The 15,641-nt window shown below is 38.2% G+C and overlaps 1 protein-coding gene across 4 annotated transcripts in view; it reads left to right on the top strand.

Moving 5' to 3' along the window:
* The window catches only part of CHRDL1 (chordin like 1), a 123,401-nt gene that overhangs the window by 18,570 nt on the left and 89,190 nt on the right, over positions 1–15,641 (top strand). The gene's annotated exons all lie outside the window — the stretch shown is intronic.

Consider the following 15,641-nt stretch of genomic DNA (forward strand, 5'->3'; position numbering starts at 1 on the left):
CTGTAGACTGTGTAATCTGTGGATTCTTTCTTTTGCTGTGCAGAAGCTCTTTGGGTGGATTAGATTCCACTTGTCAATTTTTACTTTGGTTGCAGTTGTTTCTGGCATCTTTGTCATGAAATCTTTGCCAGTTCCTTTTTCTAGAATGATATTTCCTAGGCTATCTTCCATGGTTTTTATACTTTTAGGTTTTATATTTAAGTCTTTAACCCAGCTTGAGTTGACTTCTTGTATACGGTTTAAGGAAGGAGTCTAGTTTCAAACTTCTGCATATGGCTAGCCAGTTATCCTAACACTATGTATTGATTAGGGAGTCCTTTCTCCATTGCTTGTTTTTGTTGACTTTGTTGAAGATGAAATCGTTATAGGTGTGTGGCATTATTTCTGGGCTCCTTATTCTGTTCCAGGCAATTAATTTTTAGATACAACACCAAAGGTTCTATCCAAGAAAGAAATAATTGATAAATTTGACTTCATGAAAATTAAAACTTTCTGCTCTGCAAATGACACTGTCAAGAAAATAAAAAGACAAGCCACAGGCTGGGAAAAATATTTGCAAGAGACATATCTGATAAAGGACTGTTATCCAAAATATACAAAGAACTCTTAAAACTCAACAATAAGAACACAAACAGCTCTATTTAAAAATGGACCAAGGACCTTAGCAGACATCTCACTCAAAAGTGTATACAGATGGCAAATAAACATATGCAAAGATGCTCCACATCATATGTCATCAGGGAAATGCAAATTAAAATAAGAGTGGCATACCACTACACACCTATTATTACAGAATTGCCAAAATCCAGAACACTGACAACACCAAATGCTGGTAAGGATGTGGAGCAACAGGAATTTTCAATCATTGCTGATGAGAATGCAATATGGTACAGCTACTTTGGATGACTGTTTGGAAGTTTCTTACAAAACTAAACATAGTTTTACCATATGATTCAGCAATTTCACTCCTTGATATTTACATCCCCAATTTAAAAATGTATGAAACCTGCACACAGATGTTTATAACAGCTTTATTTGTAATTACCGAAACTTGGAAGTAGCCAAGATGTCCTTCAGTAGGTGAATGGATGAATAAACATCAGTAAATGCAGGCAGTAGAGTATTATTCAGTGCCAAAAAGAAATGAACTATCAAGCCATGAAAAAACATCGAAGAAATTTAAATGCATAATACTAAGTGAAAGAAGCCAATCTGAAAAGGCTGTACATACTGTATGATTCAACTATATGACATTCTGGAGTAGGTAAAACTATGGAGACAATGAAAAGATCAGTGGTTGATAGGGGTTAGGGAAGAGAGAGGGATGAATAGGCAGAACACAAAATATCTTTAGGGCAGTAAAATTTTTGATACCATAATAGTGTAATATTATACTATGATACTATAAAAGTATTATAGTATCAAATTTTTTTAACTATAATAGTTGATACATGTCATTATATATTTGTCCAAACCCATAGAATGTACAATACCAGGAGTAAACCTTAATATAAATTGTGGACTTTGAGTGATAATGATGCGTCAGTGTAGGTTCATCAGTGGAAACAATTGTACCTCTCTGGCAGAGGATATTCATAATTGGGGACACTATGCATGTGTGGCAGTGGTAATTGGGGGTATACGGAAAATCTCTGTACTGTCCTCTCAGTTTTACTGAGAATGTAAGATTGCTCTAAAAAATTAAGTATTAACATATAAAAATATATAAATACATTTAAAGTATTTATACAATACTTTCACTCCCCACTTAGTTTCTGGCAGAGACTATCAGGGGATTAAAAATCCCCAAAAGCCAACTATATGTTGTCTACAAGAAGTCACTTTGTTTTTTAAAATATTTTAATAAGTTTTATTACATATATTTAAGGTATACAACATGATGTTATGAGGTACATATATATTAAAATTGTTACTATAATGAAACAAACTAGTATATTTATTCATCTTACATAGTTACCAATCTTCCCCAATAAAAGCAGTTATAATCATATTAATTGAACAATTTGTCCCTTCAAGTCAAATTTCTCAGGTGTGATGAGTCAGATTCCTCAATTGTGACCAACCATCGCAGGTGAAATTCAATTATTTTTTAGTGGTTTTATTTTTTAGAAAATTTTCATTTCACCTCTCCCAATGGATAGACATTTATTTCAAGATACACTGCATCCTGTTATTGTCAACACTTCAAACCTAGCAGCTACTGACATCTTGAAACAGTGTAATTTGTTATCCATGACTCCTGAAAGTTCCTCATGTCACCAACACTTATATGATACCAATGCAAAGATGGCTATTTATGGAAATGTGTTCACCTGATTGCCAAGTGTCTTGGGTCTCCTTTTGAAAAGAATGTTTTTTCACAAAGGTCAACATTTCCTTGAAAATGCTTCATCTTCTATCGGTATGGTCTACGGAAGTCACAGAGACTGGAATTTCAGTCCATGCTATGATTGATAACTACAATTTCTGTTGCAAAGTATGCAAGCATTACTTTGTACTGTATCTGATACAACTTGGTGGTCCAGGCCTTTACTTGCAAATCATTAAGTCTTATTTTGGAAATAATGCTTTCAATTCCCTTTTATTGAGTATTTAAAAACAATATCCTGTTAACTAATATGATGGTTCATTTCACTGCATATATGAGAATAGTTTCCTGTTAACCAATATATTTTGACTTTTGGTTTTAGTAGAAATATCCAGGGAGAAATACTTCAGTTGAATACATCCAAGAGACACATTGTTCAATCGACCTGCTATAAGCTAATCATTTAGCAAAAATTCAAAATACAATACAGTATTATTAGCTATGGTTCTTATGCTACACATTAGATCTTTAGACCTGTTCATCCTATGTATCTGCTACACTGTATTTTTTACCTATATTTCCCATTTCCACCCCCTACACCAACCATAGTCACCACTGTTTTATTCTCTATCTCTGTGAATATGACCTTAAAAAGGAAAAAAAAAAAAAGATACCACATGTAAGTGGGATCATGGGATATTTTTCTTTGTGTGTCTAGCTTATTTCACTTAGTGTAATGTATACCAAAGAATACTTTCAGTTTTACAAAAGGAAGAGATCCTGTCATTACCATAGATGGATTGACTTAGAGGACATTATGCTAAATGAAAGAAACCTACTTTAAATATACAGACACACATGGGTTAAAAGTAAAGGGATGGAGAAACATATACTGTGCTAGTTCTAATCAAGAGAAAGATGGAGTTGTTATATTAGTTTCAGACAAGGAAGACTTTAGGACAAGGAAAATTATCCAGGGAAAATGGGGGCCATTACATATTGATAAAAAGGTGAATTCTCCAAGAAAACATAACAGTCCTTAATGTGCATGCACTTAACAAAGCATCAAAATATGTGAGACAAAAAGTGATAGAAATGCAAGGAGAAATACAAACTATTATAGCTGGAGACTTCTGTACCCCTTTTTAGTAATTAATAGATCCATCAGGCAGAAAATCAGTAAGGAAATAGTTCCATTTAACCATCAGTCAACTAGATGTAACTGATACCTGAAGAATATGTCATCCAACAACATAAGAATATACATTCTTCTCAAGATCACATGGAACATTCACCAAAATATACCATATTCTGGGTCATAAAACATACCTTAAGAAACACAAAATAATAAAAATCAAACAATGTATACTTCCACACCATACTGGAATTAAATTAGAAATCAGTAACAGAAAGCTATACAATTCCAAACTATTTAGAGATTAAAAACCACACTTCTAAATAATACATGGGTCAATGCAGAAGTATCAAGAGGAATTTTTTAATATTTTGAGCTAAAAGAAAATGGAAATACCACTTATCAAAATGTGCAGTCTGCAGCAAATGCAGTGCTTAGATGGAAATATATAGCAAGGAATTAACATAGTAAATGTGGAAAGATTTAAACTGAATAATATAGACTGCCACCTTAGGAAACTAGAAAAAGAAGAGTAAATCGAATCCAAACTAATCAACAGAAAATACATTTTAATGGCTACAGAAATACAGTTAGATAGAATGAATAAGATTTGGTATTTGGTAGCACAATAGGGTGCTTTTACAGATTGTGACATTGGTCAGATCTAAACTCTTTGCCTAAACCAGAATCACAAATATATTCTCTTGTGTGTTCTTTTAAAAGTTTTTTTTTTTAATTGCATTTTAGGTTTTGGGGTACATGTGATGAACATGCAAGATTGTTGCATAGGTACACACATGGCAGTGTGCTTTGCTGCCTTCCGTCCCCTCACCTGTATCTGTCATTTCTCCCCATGCTATCTCTTCCCACCTCCCCACCCCCCGCCCCTCCCCCATTTCCCCCCAACGGACCCCAGTGTGTAGTGCTCCCCTCCCTGTGTCCATGTGTTCTCATTGTTCAACACCCGCCTATGAGCGAGAATATACGGTGTTTGATTTTCTGCTCTTGTGTCAGTTTGCTGAGAATGATGGTTTCCAGGTTCATCCATGTCCCTACAAAGGACGTGGACTCATCGTTTTTGATGGCTGCATAATATTCCATGGTGTATATGTACCACATTTTCCCTATCCAGTCTATCATCGTTGGGCATTTGGGTTGGTTCCAGGTCTTTGCTATTGTAAACAGTGCTGCAATGAACACTCATGTGCACGTGTCCTTGTAGTAGAATGATTTATAATCCTTTGGATATATACCCAGTAGTGGGATTGCTGGGTCAAATGGGATTTCTATTTTTAGGTCCTTGAGGAATCGCCACACTGTCTTCCACAATGGTTGAATTAATTTACATTCCCACCAACAGTGTAAAAGTGTTCCTATTTCTCCACATCCTCTCCAGCATCTGTTGTTTCCTGATTTTTTAATGATCGCCATTCTAACTGGTGTGAGATGGTATCTCAATGTGGTTTTGATTTGCATTTCTCTGATGACCAGTGATGATGAGCATTTTTTCATATGTTTGTTGGCCTCCCGTATGTCTTCTTTTGTAAAGTATCTGTTCATATCCCTTGCCCATTTTTGAATGGGCTTGTTTTTTTTCTTGTAGATCTGCTTTAGTTCTTTGTAAATTCTGGATATCAGCCCCTTGTCAGATGGGTAGACTGCAAAAATTTTTTCCCATTCTGTTGGTTGCCGATTCACTCTACTGACTGTTTCTTTTGCCGTGCAGAAGCTGTGGAGTTTGATTAGGTCCCATTTGTCTATTTTGGCTTTTGTTGCCATTGCTTTTGGCGTTTTGGTCATGAAGTCCTTGCCTACACCTATGTCCTGAATGGTTTTGCCTAGATTTTCTTGTAAGGTTTTTATGGTATTAGGTCTGATGTTTAAGTCTTTAATCCATCTGGAGTTAATTTTGGTGTAAGGTGTCAGGAAGGGGTCCTGTTTCTGCTTTCTGCACATGGCTAGCCAGTTTTCCCAACACCATTTATTAAACAGGGAATCCTTTCCCCATTGCTTGTTTTTGTCAGGTTTGTCGAAGATCAGATGGTTGTGGGTATGTTGTATTTCCTCTGAGGCCTCTGTTCTGTTCCATTGGTCTATATCTCTGTCTTGGTACCAGTACCATGCTGTTTTGATTACTGTAGCCTTGTAGTATAGTTTGAAGTCCGGTAGTGTGATGCCTCCTGCTTTGTTCTTTTTGCTTAGAATTGACTTGGCTATGCGGGCTCTCTTTTGGTTCCGTATGAAGTTTAAGGTGTTTTTTTCCAGTTCTGTGAAGAAGGTCATTGGTAGCTTGATGGGAATAGCGTTGAATCTGTAAATTACTTTGGGCAGTATGGCCATTTTCACAATGTTGATTCTTCCTAACCGTGAACATGGAATTTTTCTCCATCTGTTTGTATCCTCTCTTATTTCGTTGAGCAATGGCTTGTAGTTCCCCTTGAAGAGGTCCTTTACGTTCCTTGTTAGTTGTATTCCTAGGTACTTTATTCTCTTTGTAGCAATTGTGAATGGCAGTTCGTTCTTGATTTGGCTCTCTTGAAGTCTATTACTGGTGTATAGGAATGCTTGTGATTTTTGCACGTTGATTTTGTATCCTGAGACTTTGCTGAAGTTGTTTATCAGTTTCAGGAGATTTTGGGCTGAGATGATGGGGTCTTCCAGATATACAATCATGTCATCTGCAAATAGAGACAATTTGATTTCCTCCTTTCCAATTTGGATACCCTTTATTTCTTTTTCTTGCCTGATTGCTCTGGCTAGAACTTCCAGTACTATATTGAATAGGAGTGGTGAGAGAGGGCATCCTTGTCTAGTGCCAGATTTCAAAGGGAATGCTTCCAGTTTTTGCCCATTCAGTATGATATTGGCTGTTGGTTTGTCGTAAATAGCTTTTATTGTTTTGAGATACGTTCCGTCAATACCTAGTTTATTGAGGGTTTTTAGCATAAAGGGTTGTTGAATTTTGTCAAAAGCCTTCTCTGCATCAATCGAGATAATCATGTGGTTTTTGTCTTTGGTTCTGTTTATGTGGTGAATTACGTTTATGGACTTGCGTATGTTGAACCAGCCTTGCATCCCCGGGATGAATCCTACTTGATCATGGTGGATGAGCTTTTTGATATGCTGTTGCAATCGGTTTGCCAGTATTTTATTGAAGATTTTTGCATCTATGTTCATCATGGATATTGGCCTGAAATTTTCTTTTCTTGTTGAGTCTCTGCCGGGTTTTGGTATCAGGATGATGTTTGTCTCGTAAAATGATTTGGGAAGGATTCCCTCTTTTTGGATTGTCTGGAATAGTTTCAGAAGGAATGGTATCAGCTCCTCCTTGTATGTCTGGTAGAATTCAGCTGTGAACCCATCTGGACCTGGGCTTTTTTTGGGTGGTAGGCTCTTTATTGCTGCCTCGACTTCAGTCCATGTTATTGGTCTATTCAGGGTTTCGGCTTCTTCCAGGTTTAGGCTTGGGAGGATGCAGGTGTCCAGGAATTTATCCATTTCTTCCAGGTTTACTAGTTTATGTGCATAGAGTTGTTTGCAATAATCTCTGATGATGGTTTGGATTTCTGTGGAATCTGTGGTGATATCCCCTTTATCGTTTTTTATTGCATCAATTTGGTTATTCTCTCTTTTCTTTTTTATTAATCTGGCTAGTGGTCTGTCTATTTTGTTGATCTTTTCAAAAAACCAGCTCCTGGATTTATTGATTTTTTGAAGAGTTTTTTGTGTCTCTAATTCCTTCAGTTCTGCTCTGATCTTAGTTATTTCCTGTCTTCTGCTAGGTTTTGAGTTTTTTTGATCTTGCTCCTCTAGCTCTTTCAATTTTGATGATAGGGTGTCAATTTTAGATCTCTCCTTTCTTCTCATGTGGGCACTCATTGTTATATATTTTCCTCTAGAGACTGCTTTAAATGTGTCCCAGAGATTCTGGTATGTTGTGTCTTCGTTCTCATTGGTTTCGAAGAACATCTTTATTTCTGCCTTCATTTCATTGTTTATCCAGTCAACATTCAAGAGCAAGTTGTTCAGTTTCCATGAAGCTGTGCGGTTCTGAGTTAGTTTCTGCATTCTGAGTTCTAACTCGATTGCACTGTGGTCTGAGAGACTGTTTGTTATGATTTCTGTTCTTTTGCATTTGCTGAGGAGTGATTTATTGCCAATTATGTGGTCAATTTTAGAGTAGGTGTGATGTGGTGCTGAGAAGAATGTATATTCTGTGGATTTGGGGTGGAGAGTTCTGTAAATGTCTATTAGGTTTGCTTGTTCCAGGTCTGTATTCAGGTCCTGGATATCCTTGTTGATTTTCTGTCTGGATGATCTGTCTAATATTGACAATGGGGTGTTAAAGTCTCCCACTATTATTGTGTGGGAGTCTAAGTCTCTTTGTAAGTCATTAAGAACTTGCCTTATGTATCTGGGTGCTCCTGTGTTGGGTGCGTATATATTTAGGATCGTTAGCTCTTCTTGTTGCAGTGATCCTTTTACCATTATGTAATGTCCTTCTTTGTCTCTTTTGATCTTTGTTGCTTTAAAGTCTATTTTATCAGAGATGAGAATTGCAACTCCTGCCTTTTTTTGCTCTCCATTTGCTTGGTAGATCTTCCTCCATCCCTTTATTTTGAGCCTTTGTGTATCCTTGCATGTAAGATGGGTTTCCTGGATAAAGCACACTGATGGGCTTTGGCTTTTTATCCAATTTGCCAGTCTGTGTCTTTTGATTGGGGCATTTAGTCCATTGACATTTAGGGATAGTATTGTTATGTGTGAATTTGATACTGTCATTTTGATGCTACCTGGCTGTTTTGTTGGTTAGTTGATGCAGATTCTTGATTGTGTTGATGCTCTTTTACCATTTGGTGTGTTTTTGGAGTGGCTGGTACTGTTTGTTCCTTTATATGTGTAGAGCCTCTTTCAGGAATTCTTGTAGGGCAGGTTTGGTGGTGCTGAAATCTCTGAGTGCTTGCTTGTTCACAAAGGATTTTATTTTTCCTTCACTTATGAAGCTTAATTTGGCTGGATAGGAGATTCTGGGTTGAAAGTTCTTTTCTTTAAGGATGTTGAATATTGGCCCCCAATTTCTTCTGGCTTGTAGGGTTTCTGCTGAGAGATCTGCTCTGAGTCTAATGGGCTTCCCTTTGTGGGTAACCCGACCTTTCTCTCTGGCTGCCCTTAGCATTTTCTCTTTCATTTCAACCCTGGTGAATCTGACGATTATGTGCCTTGGGGTTGCTCTTCTTGAGGAATATCTTTGTGGCGTTCTCTGTATTTCCTGGATTTGAATATTGGTCTGCCTTGCTAGGTTAGGGAAGTTTTCCTGGATAATATCCTGAAGAGTATTTTCTAGCTTGGATTCATTCTCTTCATCACATTCAGGTACACCTATCAGACGTAGATTAGGTCTTTTCACATAGTCCCACATTTCTTGAAGATTTTGTTCATTCCTTTTTGCGCTTTTTTCTCTGTTCTTGCCTTCTCTTTTTATTTCATTGAGTTGATCTTCGACCTCTGATATCCTTTCTTCTGCTTGGTCAATTCGGCTGTTGAAGCTTGTGCATGCTTCACGAAGTTCTCGTGTTGCATTTTTCAGCTCCATCAATTCACTTATACTCCTCTCTATGCTGTTCATTCTCGTCAGCAGTTCGTCCAATCTTTTTTCAAGGTTCCTATTTTCTTTGCGTTGGGTTAGAACATGTTCTTTTAGCTCATTGTAGTTTCTTACTACCCACCTTCTGAAGTCTGATTCTGTCATTTCATCACCCTCCTTCTCCATCTGGTCTGGTTCCCTTGCTGGTGAGGAGCTGTGATCCTTTTTAGGAGGAGAGGTGTTCTGGTTTCGGGAGTTTTCATCCTTTTTGCGCTGGTTTCTTCCCATTTTTGTGGGTTTATCCACCTGTTGTCTGTCTCTGTCCCAGGGAGTTGGAGCTTTATGAGTTTCCGTTGCACTACTGCCTTTTTTGATTTTTCTTTCAGGTCTGACCCGCCCAGCTAGCAGCACGCCTAGCCACTGCCTGCCCGCAGGGGCTTTGCTGAGCTGCTGTGGGCTCCGCCCAGCTGCCCTGAGCTCTTCCCTGCAGTCCTTTTTATATGGGCGTAATTAGAACTGTCTCCGCAATGGTGGCCCCGCCTCTGTTATGGCGGACTCTCTCTGTTGTGGCAGGTTGCCTCGGCAACGGCGCGGCAATGGCAGCCTGCCTCCTTAGCGGTGGAGAGTCTCAGTAATGGCGGAAGCCCCTCCCCCACGGAGCGGGACCTTCCCGGTTCAGCTGTGCTTGGTTTGAAGGGCTCAACCCAGAGGGTTTCCAATTACTGTTTTTGTTTTCGTTGTTGTTGGGGGTGGAGGGGTGGGACCAACCGAGCCTGCTCACCTGGCTCCCTGACTCAGAGTCTTTTAAGTTGAACGACCCCGCGTTCTGGTCGCTTGTTGAAAAGGCGCCGGGATCTCCCGTGCTGCGACTCACTGAGTCGGCTGGAACCACGGCGCCGGCTCCTGGCGGATTTTTTGCCTAGGAATCTCCTGGCCTGACTCGCTATTTCAAATGAATGGGCTATTCTGCCGTCTCAGGGCTCTGCTCGCCAGCTAAGAGGGCTCCCAGACCAGTGGCTTTTGTACGGAGAACCGCAGCAACAGGGAGTGGTCACAGCAGCCGCGCGGGCGGAATCAGCCCCGCGGGGGCCAAAACAGCCGCACCGGCTGGGACTGCGACGCTGGCGACCCCTCTGCCTGGGTATCTCCTGGTCTGTGGGCAATAAGAGTTCGTCTGGAAATGCAGCGTCCACTCACCCTCTGCACTTTCACTGGGAGCTGAAGTCCTGAGCTGTTCTTAGGTGGCCATCTTCCCAGCATTCCCTTAAATGTTTTAAAGAATCAGGTTTCACATTAAAGTCTAGAATCCATCTTGAGTTTATTTTTACATATAGTATGTGATATGGATTAAGGTTCATTTTAGTTTATGTTTTCTATACGACTATCCAAATATTTCGGCAGCATTTATTGAAAATACTATTTCTTTTCCATTGAATTCCCTTTGCACCTTTGTTGAAAATCAGTTGACCACATATGTGCGGGTAGTTTTTGGATCTATTTTATTCTGTTGATCTATTTGTCTAACATTTTGCCAACACCATATTGTCTTGAAAATGGTAGTTTGTGTTGTTGTTGTTGTTGTTGTTATTTTTGCTTTTGAGACAGAGTCTTGCTCTGTCACACATGCTGGAGTGCAGGGGCACCATCTTGGCTCACTGCAACCTTGGCCTTTCAGGTTCAAGCAATTCTCTTGCTTCAGCCTCCTGAGTAGCTAGGATTACAGGCATGTGCCACCACTCCTGGCTAATTTTTGTATTTTTAGTAGAAACAAGATTTCACCAGGTTGGCCAGGCTAATCTCGAACTCCCTGCCTCAAATGATTTGCCTGCTTCAGCATTCCAAAGTGCTGAGACTACAGGCATGAGCCACCACACCTGACCCAAAATTGCAATTTTATATTAAGTGTCCTACATGTTTCTTTTGCAAAATTGTTTTGGCTATTCTACTTCCTTTGTCTTTCCATATAAATTTTTTATTAGATTGCTAATTTTTATAAAAGATCATGCTGGTAACCGGATTTAGATTGCATGGAATCTATAAATCACATTAGAGAAAACTTATGTCTTAACAATTTTGTGTCTTTCAATCCGTAAATAAAATATAGCTTTCCATTTTTGAGTCCTTCACTGATTTCTTTCATCAGTGTTTTAGCTTTCTGAGTGAAGACCTTACACATATTTTGTTAGATGTATACTTCAGTATTTTCATGTTTTGAAGGGAGTTATTGAATATAGTACACGTTCATTTAATTTCTAATTGTTCATTATAGAATATATAAATGTGATTTATAAATTCTTTATAGTAACTTTAATAGATTCTTGTAGATTTTCTATGTAGAAAATTATGTCCATTTGTGAATAGAAAGTTTTATTTTTTTTTTTTTTACTATCCAGTATATAGGCCTTTTATTTGTTCTTTTTACCCAATGTCATTGGCCAAGATCTCCAAGAGTAATGAAGCAGACATCCTTGCATAATTCCTGATCTTAGGGTAAAGCAGTCTCTTGCCCTTAAGTGTAGTGTTAGCTATAGGTTTTTTGTAGATGCCCTTTATCAGGTTGAGAAAGTACTCTTTCTATTTTGCTGAGACTGTCTCCCATAAATGTATGGAGCATTTTGTCAAATGATTTTTCTTCATCTGTTGCAATGATTATATGATTTTCCTTCTTTAGTTTGTTGATATGGTGAATTACATTGATTGGATTGTGAATGTTAAACTAGCCTTGAATTTCCACGATAAGCCCCACTTACTCATAAAGCATTACCTTTTCTATATATTGTTAGATTTAGTTTGTTAAAATTTCATTGATAATGTTTGCATCTATGTTCTTAAGGGATATTGGTCTATAGTTTCTGTTCTTGTAATATCTTTATCTGGTTTTGGTATCAGTGTAAAGATTACGTTAAATATTCAGTTGGAAAATATTCCCTCCTCTTCAGTTTTCTAGGAGGGTTTGGGAGAATGTTTGATAGGATTCACCAGTGCAGCCATCTAGTTCTGGAATTTTCTTTGTAAGAAAGTTTTCAACTACAATTTAAAATTCTTTAAAATATATAGGACTATTCAGGTTAGCTATCTCTTTTTTTTTGTTTGTTTGCTTTTGTTTTTGAGACAGAGTCTTGCTCTGCACTGAGGCTGGAGTGCAATGGCACGATTACGGCTCACTGCAACCTCCAACTCCCGGGTTCAAGTGATTCTCCTGCCTTAGCCTCCCGAGTATGGGACTGCAGGTGCCCACTACCATGCCTGGCTAATTTTTGTATTCTTAATAGAGACAGGGTTTTACCATGTTGACCAGGCTGGTCTTAAACTCCTGACCTGAGGTGATCCACCTGCTTTGGCCTTCCAAAGTGCTAGGATTACAGGTGTGAGCCACCCCACCCAGCCTCAGGTTAGCTATCTCTTTTTGATTGAGCTTTGGTGATGTGTGTCTTTCAAAGAATTATTCCATTTTCTGTTGTTTCAAGAATTAATGCATTCCATGGTGTTAAACTAACTGGCATACAGTTATCCATAGTGTTCCCTTCTTACACTTACCCTTTTAATGTCTGTAGGCACTGCAATGAAGTCTTCTTTTTTGTCTCTAATATTAATAATTTTTGTCTTTTCTCTTTTTATCTTTGTTAGTCTTGCTAGGGGTTGATCAATTTTATTGATCTTCCTAAAGACTCAGTTTTGATCTCATTATTTTTTCTCTATTGATTTTCTGTCTTCAGTTTCATTGATTTCTGAATTTTATTATTCTCTCATATTTTCTTTTTGTTTATCTTGCCCTACTTTTTCTAGTTTCTTAAGATATTGATTTCAGACTTTTCTCCTTTTCTAATATAGATATTTAGTGGTATGAATTTCCTTCTGAGTGCTTTTTAGCTGAATCCCTAAATGATGTGCTGTGTTTTCATTTTCATTTAGTACAAAATACTTTCTAATGTCCCCTTCTTCAACCCACAGCCTGTTTATATTTTATCAGCTTCTTAAAAGTTGTTATCTTCCTGTGCTGGGATTATGTGTAATGTTTCTTTCTTCTTTTTTATTGTTGCCCTTCTTGTGTGTTTGTGTATGTTTTCCAGTTTTCTACATTGAGCATATATTACCTTTCAAATTAGAAAAAAGACAGTGAATATAAAATAACACTCTACATTTTGTGGCACTTTATAATTCACAAAGCATTTCATTTAATCCTCTAACATCTGCTTGAGAAACATAATATTTCACAGATGTTGAAAAGGTTATCAGGGTTTGAGTGACTCACTCAATGAGGTTATCAGGGTTTGACTGACTTACACATCACACAGGTAGAGTAGGTTAGGACTCAAACCTAGATTTTCTGTCTCCCAGTTTATTGTTCTGACAAAATTGAAAATAAAGATTTGAAAAATAAATTGAAATTCACCTTGTGGGTATTTGGAAAAATTGATAGAGGTTCTTTGAAGCAATAATTGATTTGAGGCATTTATCTAAGTGTGGTTTTAATTTCAATCTCTGATTACCAAGAGGTTAAACGTCTTTTAATATTTATTCTCTGATATGGTTTGGTTATGTCCCCACCCAAATCTTATCTTGAATTGTGACTCCCACAATTACTACGTATCATGGGAAAAAGCCGGCGGGAGGTGATTGAATTTTGGAGGCAGGACTTTCCTGTCCTGTTCCCATGATAGTTAATGAGTCTCATGAGATCTGACGGTTTTAAAAAAGGGAGTTTCCCTGTATAAGCTCTCTTCTCTTATCTGCTGCCATGTGAGATATGCCTTTCCCCTTCCACCATGATTGTGAGACCTCCCCAGCTACATGGAACTGTAAGTCCAATAAACCTCTTTCCTTGCAAATTGCACAGTATCGGATATGACTTTATCATCAGATTGAAAGTGGACTAATACATTCTCTGCTCCCATTTCTTCTTTTCTGCATGGCCTATTTCTGTCCTTAGATTATTTTTCTACTGGATTGATTGGTCCTTATTGATTTGAATCATTAAAATGTTCCAATATTAATATTTTATTTACTATTTTTTCAGAATATCTTCTCTTAATTTCTTGCTTATCTGTTTTTATTATTTCAATTTAGGTCATCAGGAAAATGTGCACTGGGCTGAGGAAAATTCGTGTGTTATGAGAAGAGTATTGCTTTATTTTGAGCTTATATGATGAAAAGAGGGAGATAGAAGAGGATGAGATTAGAAGATAAACCACTTGATTTGGAAATTCAATTTACCAATCATGCTTATACTTGCATATTGCCTATAATTGCTTATTGCCCACAGTGTACTAGGCTATGAGATAAATAGAGAATAAAAAATAAATGTTGTCTACTTTTGCCTATTGCTTATTGCCCACAGTGTATTAGGCTATGTGATGAATAAAGAATAAAAAAGTAAATGTTGCCTACTTTTGGGGACTGTGATGGAGAAATAAAACATAAAATAAGGCAGTTAACATGGTATGTGCTCAAGTGAGCTGTGGTATAAGATAAGCTGTGGCTATGAAACTTTCTGTTCCAGCAAAATAGAGTGAGTTTCAGTTAGTTTTTTTTTTTTTTTAATTGCATTTTAGGCTTTGGGGTACATGTGAAGAACATGCAAGATTGTTGCATAGGTACACACATGGCAGTGTGATTTGCTGCCTTCCTTCCCCTCAGCTATATCTGTCATTTCTCCCCATGCTATCTCTCCCCACCTCCCCATCCCCCGTCCCTCCCCCATTTCCCCCCAACGGACCCCAGTGTGTAGTGCTCCCCTCCCCGTGTTCATGTGTTCTCATTGTTCAACACCCACCTGTGAGTGAGAACATGCGGTGTTTGATTTTCTGTTCTTGTGTCAGTTTGCTGAGAATGATGGTTTCCAGGTTCATCCACGTCCCTACAAAGGACACGAACTCATCGTTTTTGATGGCTGTGTAATATTCCATGATGTATATGTACCACATTTTCCCTGTCCAGTCTGTCATCAATGGGCATTTGGGTTGGATCCAGGTCTTTGCTATTGTAAACAGTGCTGCAATGAACATTTGTTGGGAGTTGTACTAGGGTTCTCTAGAGGGACAGAACTAATAAAATATATGTATACATGAATGGGAGTTTATTAAGGAGAATTGGCTCATATGATCACAAGGTAAAGTCCCAAAATAGGCTGTCTGCAAGATGAGGAGCAAGGAAGCCATCAATGGCTAAGTCCAAGCCCCAAAACCTCAAAAGTAGGGAAGCCAACAGTGCACCCTTCAGACTGTGACTGAAGGCCCGAGAGCCCCTGGCAAACCACTGCTGTAAGTACAAGTATCCAAAAGCTGAAGAACTTGGAGTCTGATGTTCGTAGGCAAGAAGCATCCAGCATGGAAAAAGATGAAGGCCAGAAGACTCAGCAAGTCAGCTTCTTCCACCTTCTACCTGCTTTTTCCAGCCTTGCTGGCAGCAAATTGGATGGTGCCCATCCAAATTGTGGGCAGGTCTTCCTCTCCCAGTCTACTGACTCAAATGTTAATCTTTTCTGGCCAGACTCAAAAACACCCAGATACACACAGATAGGTTACACCCAGAAGGATACTTTGCATACTTCAATCCAATCAAGTTGACAATATTAACCATCACAGTTGTCTATG

The sequence above is a fragment of the Saimiri boliviensis genome, chromosome X, assembly GCF_048565385.1.
Source record: "Saimiri boliviensis isolate mSaiBol1 chromosome X, mSaiBol1.pri, whole genome shotgun sequence".
NCBI lineage: Eukaryota > Metazoa > Chordata > Mammalia > Primates > Cebidae > Saimiri > Saimiri boliviensis.